Source organism: Salvelinus sp. IW2-2015, linkage group LG18, assembly GCF_002910315.2.
Source record: "Salvelinus sp. IW2-2015 linkage group LG18, ASM291031v2, whole genome shotgun sequence".
Taxonomy (NCBI): domain Eukaryota; kingdom Metazoa; phylum Chordata; class Actinopteri; order Salmoniformes; family Salmonidae; genus Salvelinus; species Salvelinus sp. IW2-2015.
In genome coordinates this window covers 28,662,000-28,674,671 of record NC_036858.1, presented here as the reverse complement: position 1 = coordinate 28,674,671, position 12,672 = coordinate 28,662,000, and positions in this window count along the sequence as shown.

Sequence of the window (12,672 nt, the reverse complement as noted above, 5' to 3'; positions counted from 1 at the left end):
TAACTGAGTTTCAACAACTAGCCGCAAAGCAAGCTACCAAAGGAGACTCAGAAGTAGAAAAAGCAATTTCTACACAAAGCAAAAACATTTCAGACCGTACTCAACCTCTCGACAGGGTCTGAACACCTATTAGTCCATTCAGTCCCAAAATGTTTTGCATGTCAGCAGTCAAGTTTTCAAGATATTGGACTTTCAAGAAGCAGAGTGTCACCGGCCGCATCAGCATGATGATGCAAAATGCATCATATTTTGCTTCGTCATGCTGATGTGGCCTGCAAAGTTGCAGTGAGGATACAAGTGCATTCAGATCATCTCAATTCTCATTTTGCCCCCAAAAGGTGTTAGACTCGAATGATTGACACTATCAAACAGATCGGCAAATAGCCACTCCGTAAAGGGCTTAGGGACAGTTTAATTTCAACATAACATTGGCATTATGTTGTCTTATGTAAACAAGTCTGAGGCGCTGCATAATGGGCAGGACTGTCTCACTGTCTTGAGGTTCTGGCCGCTATGATTGGATAGAGCGTGCACAGCTGATAGAGCTCAATCAGCACAGCTGATTCTCGTGTTAGTAGGTACTGGGTAAGTGGGCATGATTTGGAATTCATACTCAACCCTCCAGGAAGTCTGTTTTGGACGAGAATGACTTTATGACCAAAATTATCCTATTTACACTTTGTAGTACATTTTGACAATATAATGAATGTCTCTGACTCATATTGATGCCACATAGGCAGTTTAAAACCAGAGAAGTTGGTTCTAAGGGGCAGTTGACCTTTAACACCATCTGCGCTGAAATTCGCTCACTACATTATTCAGAACAACACTGCTTACCTCGAAACAGCACTCTACATAACTCAAGAAGATCTAAATGCATATTCCCATTAAACTGATTGAGATCAATTGGTTGGCAGGTAGATGCTGCATGGACTATCATTCATGATTGACAGTGAGAAATGTTWAGGGAGGGTGAACACAACAATTTGTGTGTAAAGTAGAGGTTAAGAAACACATACGCAGAACTTTATTCGGATCTTCAGCTCTGGAGAAGACGCTTCCAGGGGGGTGGGACGGGGCGGTTACCTACGGATCCACAGCCTTGACCAAACAAAAAAGCAGTATGTACCAAAAATCCTTTTAACAAACATACATTTTCTTTTGACTTGTAATACCCCTGTCTAAATTAAGTTTATGTACTCTTGTCTGTATATTTCCTTTTTTGTATTTTGTGTTATTATATATGTACATTTTATATGGTTGGATGGAAACATGGCTACAGACAGCATTTGCATTTACCACTGTAATGTTATAGTCGACATTCTCCTGTTTTCATAGAAGTAAGTTTACCGAGCAGTGTTTTAATATTACATGTTACATCTCTATTGGTTACACAGACTTTTGGCCTACCATCCCATTCTAACCACCTCTCGCCGGCTTTGTGTTTATGTTAAAGTAACCAACTTTGGCCTTCCGAATAGTGTACTTATTTCTCATTTGCCTGAACGAGAGCCAGTCAGCCTGAGTATGCGTGTGCAGATCCTTTCGCCAAATGCAATACTTGAGGTGGAGTAACTCTGCAAGATCACGGTCGAACCAGGGGCTGAACCTGTTATTAATTCTAATTTTCTTTATGGGGGTGTGTTTGTTAACAATAACACTGAAAATGTCCAAAAAGAAGGGCTAAGTGTCTTCGACAGAGGGAATCAAGCTGATTCTATACCATTTTACAGAGGCCAGTTCATGAAGGAAGGCTTYCTCATTCAAGTTTTTTAGCAAGCGTTTCACTGAGCAGCCATTACGAACACAGGCTGTAAAACAGTGATCACTAAGGTCATTACAGAAAACACCAGACTGATACCTATCAGGATTATTTGTGAGGATAACATCAAGAAGAGTAGCCTTTTCTGGGTGTTTGGAGTCATGCCTTGTGGGATTGGTAATAATCTGAGAAAGATTTAGGGAGTCCCATTGCTTTAGGACTTGGTCAGGGGGTTTAAGCATGTCCCAGCTTAGGTCATCTAGCAGGAAAAATTCAGACTTAGTGTAAAGGGCTAGAAGAGAGCTTAGGGCAGGTAAGGTTTCGGGCCGGTGCTGATGGAGGACGATAGCACCCAGCAGCAGTCAACAAAGAGCTATTTGAAAGTGTAATACTTAAAACCAGCAAATCAAATTGTTTGGGGACAGACTTGGTGGAGACAACCGAGCACTGAAGGTGATCCTTGGTTAAGATTGCCACTCCCGCACCTTTGGAAGATCTGTCTTGCCGAAAAAGGTTATAACCAGAAAGGTTAACATCAGTATTCAAAACACTCTTCCATAACCACGTCTCAGTAATGACCAACACATCTGGATTGGAGCTGTGAACCCACACTTTCAATTGATCCATTTTAGGTAATAAGCTTCTATAAGCGTTATAACGTGCAGTTATAACGTGCAGCAAACCCAGGCTTTTACGAGAGCAGAAATCAGTGATGCAGATATCAGAGCACAAGTCAGAATTGGGGCTAGCAACAGTAGATGGGCCAGAGTGTACATGCACATTTCCAGATATCATCAACAGTAATAGAAACAAGGCATGGCAGAGGACAGGGAGAGCTCTGCAGTGCTGATTTATGACATCTGAATGTGCATCAGATGGCAACAAGATCATATTGTTCAGCAATTTCATCAGTTAAGGAGCAGTTRTCTCTCTGTGGGTCTAACCCCAAGAAGTTCTGGAAAACGGTGAAAAACCTGGAGACTAAACGCTCCTCCTCACAGCTGCCCATGTCCCTTAAAGTTGATGATGTAGTTGTTACTGACAAGAAGCACATAGCTGAGCTCTTCAATCACCACTTCATTAAGTCAGGATTCCTATTTGACTCAGCCATGCCTCCTTGTCCAACATTTCCTCATCTCCCACCCCTTCTAATGCGACTATCTCCGATGCTTCTCCCTCTTTTTGTCACGTTCCTGACCTATTTTCTGTTGTTTTGTATGTGTTAGTCGGTCAGGGCGTGAGTGTGGGTGGGCATTTCTATGTTTTGTGTTTCTATGTTTAGGTCTTGTAATCAGCCTTATATGGTTCTCAATCAGAGACAGGTGTTTGACGTTTTCCTCTGATTGAGAACCATATATAGGTTGGCTGTTCACACTGTTTGTTTGTGGGTGATTGTCTCCTGTGTCTTTCGTGTCTGTGTATGTGCACCACACGGGACTGTTTTGGCTGTTATTTCGTTTGATGTAGTCTGTTCCTGTCCGAGAGTTCTGCGTGTAGTTATGTAAGTTCCATGTTCAGGTTTCGTCTACGTCGTTTTCTTATTTTGTAATTTTCCAAGTGTTTTCGTATTCGTCTTTGTATTTCAAATAAATTCATTTATGTCTACATACCTCGCTGCGTGTTGGTCCGACCCATGCTCCTCCTCGTCCGAGGAGGAGGCAGATTTAGACAGCCGTTACAGAATCACCCACCAACCTAGGACCAAGCGGCGGGGGAGAGCTCAACAGAGCAACCAGGACTACTGGACATGGGAGGACGAGCTGGATGGAAAAGGACCTTGGGCTCAACCAGGAGAATATCGCCGCCCAAAGCTGAGCTGGAGGCAGCGAAAGCAGAGAGGCGGCGATATGAGGGAGGCAGGCAAGGAGACGTGGCTGGAAGCCTGAAAAGCCCGTGAGTACTACCCAAAATGTCTTGGGGGGGCTAAGAGGTAGTGGGCCAAGGGGCAGGTAGAGACCTGCGCCCACTTCTCAGGCTAACCGTGGAGAGCGGGAGTACGGGCGGACACCGTGTTACGCAGTAGAGCGCACGGTGTCTCCTGTACGTGTGCATAGCCCGGTGCGGGTTATTCCACCTCCCCGCACTGGTAGGGCTAGATTGGGCATTGAGCCAGGTGCCATGAAGCCGGCTCAACGCGTCTGGTCTCCAGTGCGTCTCCTTGGGCCGGCATTCATGGCACAGCCTTACGCATGGTGTCCCCGGTTCGCCTACATAGCCCGGTGCGGGTTATTCCACCTCCCCGCACTGGTCGGCGCGACGGGAGTATTCAACCAGGTAAGGTTGGGGCAGGCTCAGTGCTCAAGAGAGCCAGTACGCCTGCACGGTCCGGTATTCTCGGCACCACTCCCCGCCCAGCCTAGTACAACAGTGCCTACACCCACGCACCAGGCCTTCCAGTGCGTTTTCAGAGCCCTGTTCCTCCTCCACGCACTCTCCTTGTGGTGCGTGTCTCCAGCCCAGTGCTCCAGTTCCGCGCACCACGCACTAAGCCACTGTGCGTCTCCTGAGTCCTGTACACACTGTTACTTCTCCCGTACTAGTCCTGTGTGCGTGCACTCAGCCCGGTGCCACCAGTGCCGGCTACCACGCACCAGGCACAGAGTACGCTTTGAGAGTCCAGTGTGCCCTGTTCCTGCTCCCGCACTAGCATGAAGGTGCGTGTCCTTAGCCCGGTGCCTCCAGTTCCGGACCACGCACCAGGTCTACAGTGCACCTTATCCGCCAGAGCCATCCGTCTCCCAGCGCATCTGAGCCATCGTCTGCCCAGCAGCCATCGGAGCATCCGTCTCCCCAGCGCCATCTGAGCCATCCGTCTCCCCAGCGCCATCTGAGCCATCCGTCTCCCCAGCGCCATCTGAGCTTCCGTCTCCCAGGCCATCTGCAGCCATCCGTCTCCCAGCGATCTGAGCCATCCGTCTGCCCAGTGCCGTCTGAGCCATCCGTCTGTCCGGAGCCATTAGAGCCGCCGTCTGTCCCGAGCCGTCAGAGCCGATAGTCAGTCAGGAGCCGCTAGAGCCATTCGTCAGACAAGGATCTCCAGAGCCCAACCGAGGATCTGCCAGACCGCCAAACCAGACAGGATCTGGCAAGAGCAGCCAACCGACCAGATCTGCCAGAGCCGCCCAACCAGACGGATCTGCCAGAGCGCCAACCAGACGGATCTGCCAGAGCGCCAACCAGACAGGATCTGCAGAGCCGCCAACCAGACAGGATCTGCCAGAGCCGCCAACCAGACAGGTCTGCAGAGCCGCCACCAGACAGGACTGCCCAGAAGGCCCCGTCCCCAGCCAGACCAGCCAGACCTCAGCAGACCGCAGACCTCGCCAGAGCTGCCAGACAGGCCAGCCAGGACCAGCCAGAGCCGTCAGCCAGGACCAGCCAGAGCCGTCCAGCCAGGACCAGCCAGAGCGTCCAGCCAGGACCAGCCAGAAGCCGTCCAGCCAGGACCAGCCCGAGCCGTTCAGCCAGGACCAGCCAGAGCAGCCAGCCAGGACCAGCCAGAGCCAGCCAGCCAGGATCCGCCAGAGCCAGCCAGCCAGGATCCGCCAGAGTCAGCCAGCCATGACCGTCAGAGCCGTCAGCGAGCCATGACCAGCCAGAGCCAGCCAGCCAGGATCCGCCAGAGCCAGCCAGCCAGGATCCGCCAGTCATTCTGGTGTTGCCTCTTAATTTAGGTGGGGTTATTTGGAGGGTGTCATTTTGGGGAGGCTACGGAAGCTGCTGGTTGACTATGGTGGGGTGGGACCTCGTCCACGAGCCTGAGCCACCCGTGGTCAGATGCCACCCAGACCCTCCCCTAGACTTTTGGTAGTGCGTCCGGAGTACGCACCTTGAGGGGGGGGTTATGTCACGTTCCTGACTCTATTTTCTGTTGTTTGTATGTGTTAGTCGGTCAGGGCGTGAGTGTGGGCGTGGCATTTCTATGTTTTTGTGTTTTCTATGTTTTAGCGTCTTGTAATCGCCTCTATATGGTTCTCAATCAGAGACAGGTGTTTGACGTTTTCCTCTGATTGAGAACCATATATAGGTTGGCTGTTCACACTGTTTGTTTGTGGGTGATTGTCTCCTGTGTCTTTCGTGTCTGTTTATGTGCACCACACGGGACTGTTTTGGCTGTTATTTCGTTTGATGTAGTCTGTTCCTGTCCGTGAGTTCTGCGTGTAGTTATGTAAGTTCCATGTTCAGGTTTCGTCTACGTCGTTTTCTTATTTTGTAATTTTTCAAGTGTTTTCGTATTCGTCTTTGTATTTCAAATAAATTAATTTATGTCTACATACCTCGCTGCGTGTTGGTCCGACCCATGCTCCTCCTCGTCCGAGGAGGAGGCAGATTTAGACAGCCGTTACACTTTTTCCCATCCCGCTACAAAGTTTCTCCCTGCAGGCAGTCACTGTGCTAAAGGAGCACCTGAAACTTGACCCCCAAAAAACATCTGGGTCAGATGGTTTAGACCCTTTCTTCTTTAAGGTTACTGCCTCTATAATCGCCAAGCCTATCTCCAACCTTTTTAACCAGTCTCTCCTTTCTGGGGAGGTTCCCATTGGTTGGAAGGCAGCCATGGTTCGTCCTTTATTTAAAGGGGGAAATCAAGCTGATCCTAACTGTTATAGGCCTATTTCTATTTTGCACTGTTTATCAAAAGTGTTGGAAAAACTTTCTTGATATCTATAGTATTCTCTCTGGTATGCAATCTGGTTTCCGCTCAGGTTATGGATGTGTCACTGCAACCTTAAAGGTCCTAAATTATGTCACCATTGCCCTTGATTCTAAGCAYTGTTATGCTGCTATTTTATTTACTTGGCCAAAGCTTTTGATACGGTAGACCATTCCATTCTTGTGGGCCGGCTAATGAGTATTGGTGTCTCTGAGGGGTCTTTGGCCTGGTTTGCTAACTACTTCTCTCAAAGAGTGTAGTGTATAAAGTCAGAATATCTGCTGTCTCAGCCACTGCCTGTCACCAAGGGAGTACCCCAAGGCTCAATCCTAGGCCCCACGTTCTTCTCAAATTACATCAACAACATAGCTCAGGCAGTAGGAAGCTCTCTCATCCATTTATATGCAGATGACACAGTCTTATACTCAGCTGGCCCCTCCCCGGATGTTGTGTTAAATGCTCTACAACAAAGCGTTCTTAGTGTCCAACAAGCTTAACCTTGTTCTGAACACCTTCAAAACAAAGGTCATGTGGTTTGGTAAGAAGAATGCCCCTCTCCCCACAGGTGGGATTACTACCTCTCAGGGTTTAGAGCTTGAGGTAGTCACCTCATACAAGTACTTGGYAGTATGGCTAGACGGTYCACTGTCCTTTTCTCAGCACATATCAAAGCTGCAGGTAAAAGTTAAATCTAGACTTGGTTTCCTCTATCATAATCGCTCCTCTTTCACCCCAGCTGCCAAACTAACCCTGATTCAGATGGACATACTACCCATGCTAGATTACGGAGACATKATTTATAGATCGGCAGGTAATGGTGCTCTCGAGCAGCTAGATGTTCTTTACCATTCGGCCATCAGATTTGCCACCAATGCTCCTTTTAGGACACATCACTGCACTCTATACTCCTCTGTAATCTGGTCATCTCTGTATACACGTCGCAAGACCCACTGGTCGATGCTTATTTATAAAACCCTCTTAGGCCTCACTCCCCCCTATCTGAGATATCTACTGCAGCCCTCATCCTCCACATACAAAACCCGTTCTGCCAGTCACATTCTGTTGAAGGTCCCCAAAGCACACACATCCCTGGGTCGCTCGTCTTTTAAGTTAGCTGCAGCTAGCGACTGGAACGAGCTTTAACAATCACTCAAACTTGACAGTTTTATCTCAATCTCTTAATTCAAAGACTCAATCATGGACACTCTAACTGACAGTTGTGGCTGCTTTACGTGATGTATTGTTGTTTCTACCTTTTTGCCTTTTGTGCTCTTGTCTGTGCCCAATAATGTTTGTACCATGTTTTGTGCTGCTATCATGTTGTTGTCATGTTGTGTTGCTACCATGCTGTGTTGTCTTGTATTGCTGTCTTGCTATGTTGTTGTCTTAGGCCTCTCTTTATGTAGTGTTGTATTGTCATGTGTGTTTTGTCCTATATTTACATTATTATTTAAAAAATTGTCTTTTTAATCCCAGCCCCCGTCCCAGCAGGAGGCCTTTTGCCTTTTGGTAGGCCGTCATTGTAAATAATAATTTGTTCTTAACTGCCTTGCTTAGTTAAATAAATAAATACAAATATATAARTGAATGAAAGTGACGGCCGGCAGCGGCCACTGCAGTAGAATGTGGAGTGACAGTTCGTGGCTATTATGAGGTCTAGAGGCTTAAATTCCTGAAAAATTATGTTGTTTCTCTAAGTTCTCTGAACATTCAGAGAATGTCACACCATCTTTGAGAACGTTCCCAGAATATACCCCRAAAAAGTTTTTTAAAGAACCATGAGTGAACCTGTTGGAAACATGTTCAAGTCCTGAAAGTTCCTGAAATCAACGTTGTTTCTTAAAGTTTTCGAAATTCATGTGTGAATTTAGGAAACATTAAAGTAATGAAATAACAAATGTGAAGTTTTCTAGGTCTAAGCCCTCAGATGGTGATATCTACTAAGCTAACATATGGAATTGTTTTAAGATTGTCCTACCATGGATTCTTTAGCTATTTGATTTTGAATTTTAGGACCCCTATAGATATAAAAATATATATAAAACATGTATTTGATGAAACATTGAATTGAGCAATAGCCCATGGAAACGCATTGAATAGCACATTCGTACATGGCAAAACAGAGAGTCAAAAAATMTATCAAAAGGAAGTATGTTTTGAAGTGTCGGTCCTATATCTGAGAGATATAAGAAAACTCAGGATTTTAACAACTTTACTCATGGCACTTTTTACCTCCCATTCGATTTGTCATTTATACAAGCCGGTACTGGGTTACCTTCAGATGACTCCCAAAAAGCTTGTGTGCGTTATAGAGCAGAAACATCTGACACACTCGTGTTTGTGAGAGTCTCAGCTTTCTATGGTGGTGTCATATTAGTTTCTAGCTCAAAGTGTTTGGGTTTTACAGATGATGTTGTGACGATTGTTTTGTCCGGATCCTCCCATGTCTGGAAAAACACCACATTCACAAGCCCCAGGCTATGGAATAGGCAACTGGCAGCTAGCTACCTGCGAACTCAGTAGAATCTCACAGAGCCTATGCAAGAAACAGGAAGTCTCTCGTGTAAACACACAGGGAGCTATTTAATCAAATCTGATGACGTGACGTGTCAATCAACTCTAGGGGGTTTTGTTCCAAAGCCAAGCAACTATCCTGTAACAAGTTGTGAGAAGGTCTTATGCCAGATAACCATAGGGCAATCACACTCAAACCATGCTCTGATGATTCTTAGAACGTTTTGTGCTACCTGGGTTATTAGAGTTGTGCATGGTACTGCAGTCGGCTCCAGGTGCATCTGTAGTAATGGTTTCTTTATATGGTTCAGGGTCAAGCAGCATTAAGCAGGCCTCGATCGTTTCACACTGAATATTAAACGCTTTATCATGAATTTTGTGTATTTATGCTGCAAAGAGAACATGCACGCACACACACACACACAGATACACACAAACATGCTGCTGTCTTTTTTGGAGATGTGAATAATTCATGTTTTTTGAAGTTCTAATGCTTTGTGCTTCATAGCGGATGGAGTGTTTCTGGTCCAAGTCAAGGTTCCGGGCTGCACCTGTGCTAGCGGGACTACAGCGGAATTACAAACGAGGCTCAGGGGAGGAGGAGGCTTTGGAGGAGGGGCGAAGGCTGCAAACAAAATGCATCTTTAATTGTGAATCTGTTTATATTTAATCCCACTTGAAGTGGAAAAGCCCATACAGTGCAGACACCTCTGCATTAATTATGCCCAATTTCATGATGGTGCATGGAGGAGAGCGCCCTTGGTAATTATTAAAAAGTCTTTACACCGCCTGCAAAGAAGGATACATCAAAGTGGCATCAAGAGTTCTTCACAGAGCTAATAACCTRGAGGAGAGCGCCCTTGGTAAAAAATAAAAAAGTCTTTACACCGCCTGCAAAGAAGGATACTGTACATCAAAGTGTGCACCAAGAGTTCTTCACAGAGCTAATAACCTTCAGTTATACTGTTGGTTGTCACTCACAAAGCTTTGTCACTCAGTGACTTAGTGTGGGCAAAACTGGGGCAAATAATCTGAATTAAATCTTGAGAGATAAAGAGAACAAGGGGGATACTGGATCACAGTGCTGCCACCGAATGTTTGAACAGAATATCATTGTGCTGAGATCTTTATTTTACTGTGATCAGAAATGTTATGAATCTTATACCGAAGCAATTATTTCATCAGATAAATGAAGAGATGGTGTAAGCATACCAATGCCATGGGAACACAAACGTATTTACTTGCATAATTATTAATAATAATAGTAGTAAAAATAATAATTATAATTGGTACCATAACTGTCAAAAACCTTACTGACAGTGCTGTGAAATCCATTTAGATGTTGTAGCCTATTTAAATATCACTGACAAATACAGTATAACCCACTGAACACAGACCTCAGTTCACAGACGTCAGTTCAACATCTAGAATTGTCAACCAATGGGAATTCAAAGCAAAATCAACAAAAATGTTAACCAGTCATTGGATTTAGATTTTTTTTAAAGACATACATTCCTTTTTGGAAATCCAAACAGTTTTTCACATTGATTCACATTACATTTTTCTGTTGAAATGAGGTGGAAATTATGATTCAATCAGTTGTGCCCAGTGGGAACTATTAATAACTCAAATCATAAAGTTGGTTCAGCAGGCATGACCAAATCCTAAATAAATCGGTGGACTATTAGTGAAATAGACAATTCTATAAATTTAACGATTTATAAAGACGCACCAACTTCACACAAGTGATAGCGTAGTGAAATGTGATTAAACACAACTCTTTGTTAAGTGAACATCAATACAGAGGATATTAAATTGTTAATGCAATCTGATTACATTTCTTCTCCTATTTTCTCCCCTGTATGGTGCTGTTTGACTTTTCTGCTCTGCTGTATTGTCACCCAGCAGCAGTCTACTGATTGGTTGAAGGTGGTCCAATTGCTGACAAATGTGGTTTGCAAAACACCATTCATTAGAAATATAGGAAGTGGTTTTGATGGAATCAGTAAAGTAAAACAATAGTGAAACAGACAGGTATTCAGTCTGGATTCTTTATAGACAGTGGGAAAAACTGGCTACTGCACACCATTAATTACAACCAAGTCAATCAGGGAAAGCATGTCAATGAGATGAGCAAAGAGATTGAGGGTTATACGTCTTCCCACAATGGCAGCACGGCTAATATGATGCCACTTGCAAGAGGTTTATTGGAGGATCACAAAACACCATGTCAAGAATACATAATTGCTGCCATGAATACACATCATCATTGTTTATCCACATGATCTATCATCTATCAGGACAAAGTAAACATTTATGGAGAAACATTCAAATCAAATCAAATTGTATCTGTCCCATACACATGGTCAGCAGATGTTAATGCGAGTGTAGCGAAATGCTTGTGCTTCTAGTTCCGACAATGCAGTAATAACCAACGAGTAATCTAACCTAACAATTTCACAACAACTACCTTATACACACAAGTGTAAAGGGATGAAGAATATGTACATAAAAATATATGAATGAGTTATGGTACAGAACGGCATAGGCAAGATGCAGTAGATGGTATAGAGTACAGTATATACATATGAGATGAGTAATGTAGGGTATGTAAACATTTTATTAAGTGGCATTGTTTACAGTGGCTAGTGATACATTTTTTTACATCAATTTTTCCATTATTAATTAAAGTGGCTGGAGTTGAGTCAGTATGTTGCCAGCAGCCACTCAATGTTAGTGGTGGCTGTTTAACAGTCTGATGGCCTTGTGTCACGCCCTGGCCTTAGTTATCTTTGTTTTCTTTATTATTTTAGTTAGGTCAGGGTGTGACATGGGGGATGTAGGTGTTTTTGTCATGTCTAGGTTTTTTTTATGTTTATGGGGCGTTGTCTAGTCTAGTCTAGGTGTTTGTATGTCTATGGCTGCCTAGATTGGTTCTCAATTAGAGGCAGCTGTTTATCATTGTCTCTGATTGGGAACCATATTTAGGCAGCCATATTCATTGGGTATGTCGTGGGTGATTGTCTATGTGTAAGTTGCCTGTGTCTGCACTTGTCATTATATAGCTTCACGTTCGTTTGTTGTTTTTGTAAGTCTGTTTAAGTATTCTTCGTTTCGTTATAATAAATAGAAGAATGTATTTATATCACGCTGCGCCTTGGTCCTCCTCTCTTCATCCAAACGACGAACGTGACAGAATCACCCACAAAAATCGGACCAAGCAGCGTGAAAGAGAGGAACAGTGAGTTGTGGATTTTTGGACATGGGAGCGTGATCTGGACTATACAACTTGGGAAGAAATTGAGAGGTGGTCGATCGATCCAGAGAGAGTGCCGGAGCCCGCCTGGGATTCGCTGGAGCAGTGCGAGGAGGGTTACAGGAGAATGGAGTTGGAGAAACGAGTACGACGGCGCGGTAGGAAGCCCGAGAGGAAACCACAAAAATTTGTTGGGGGGGGGAACACAGGGAGTGTGGCGAGTTCAGGTAGGAGACCTGCGCCAACTTCCCGTGCTTACCATGAGGAGCCGAAGATGGAACCAGAGCCAGTCGGGGTGGAATTGGAGGTGAGCAACGGGAGTGAAACAGAGACTGTGAAGGATTTAATGGGGAGTTTGGAGGAGAGTGAAATGAGGGAGCTGCTGTGTTGGTGCTTGAGGCACAACATCCACCCGACGGAGTGTGTTCGGGATTTGATGTTACCTGAGTCAGCTCTCCATACTCGTCCTGAGGTGCGTGCTAACCG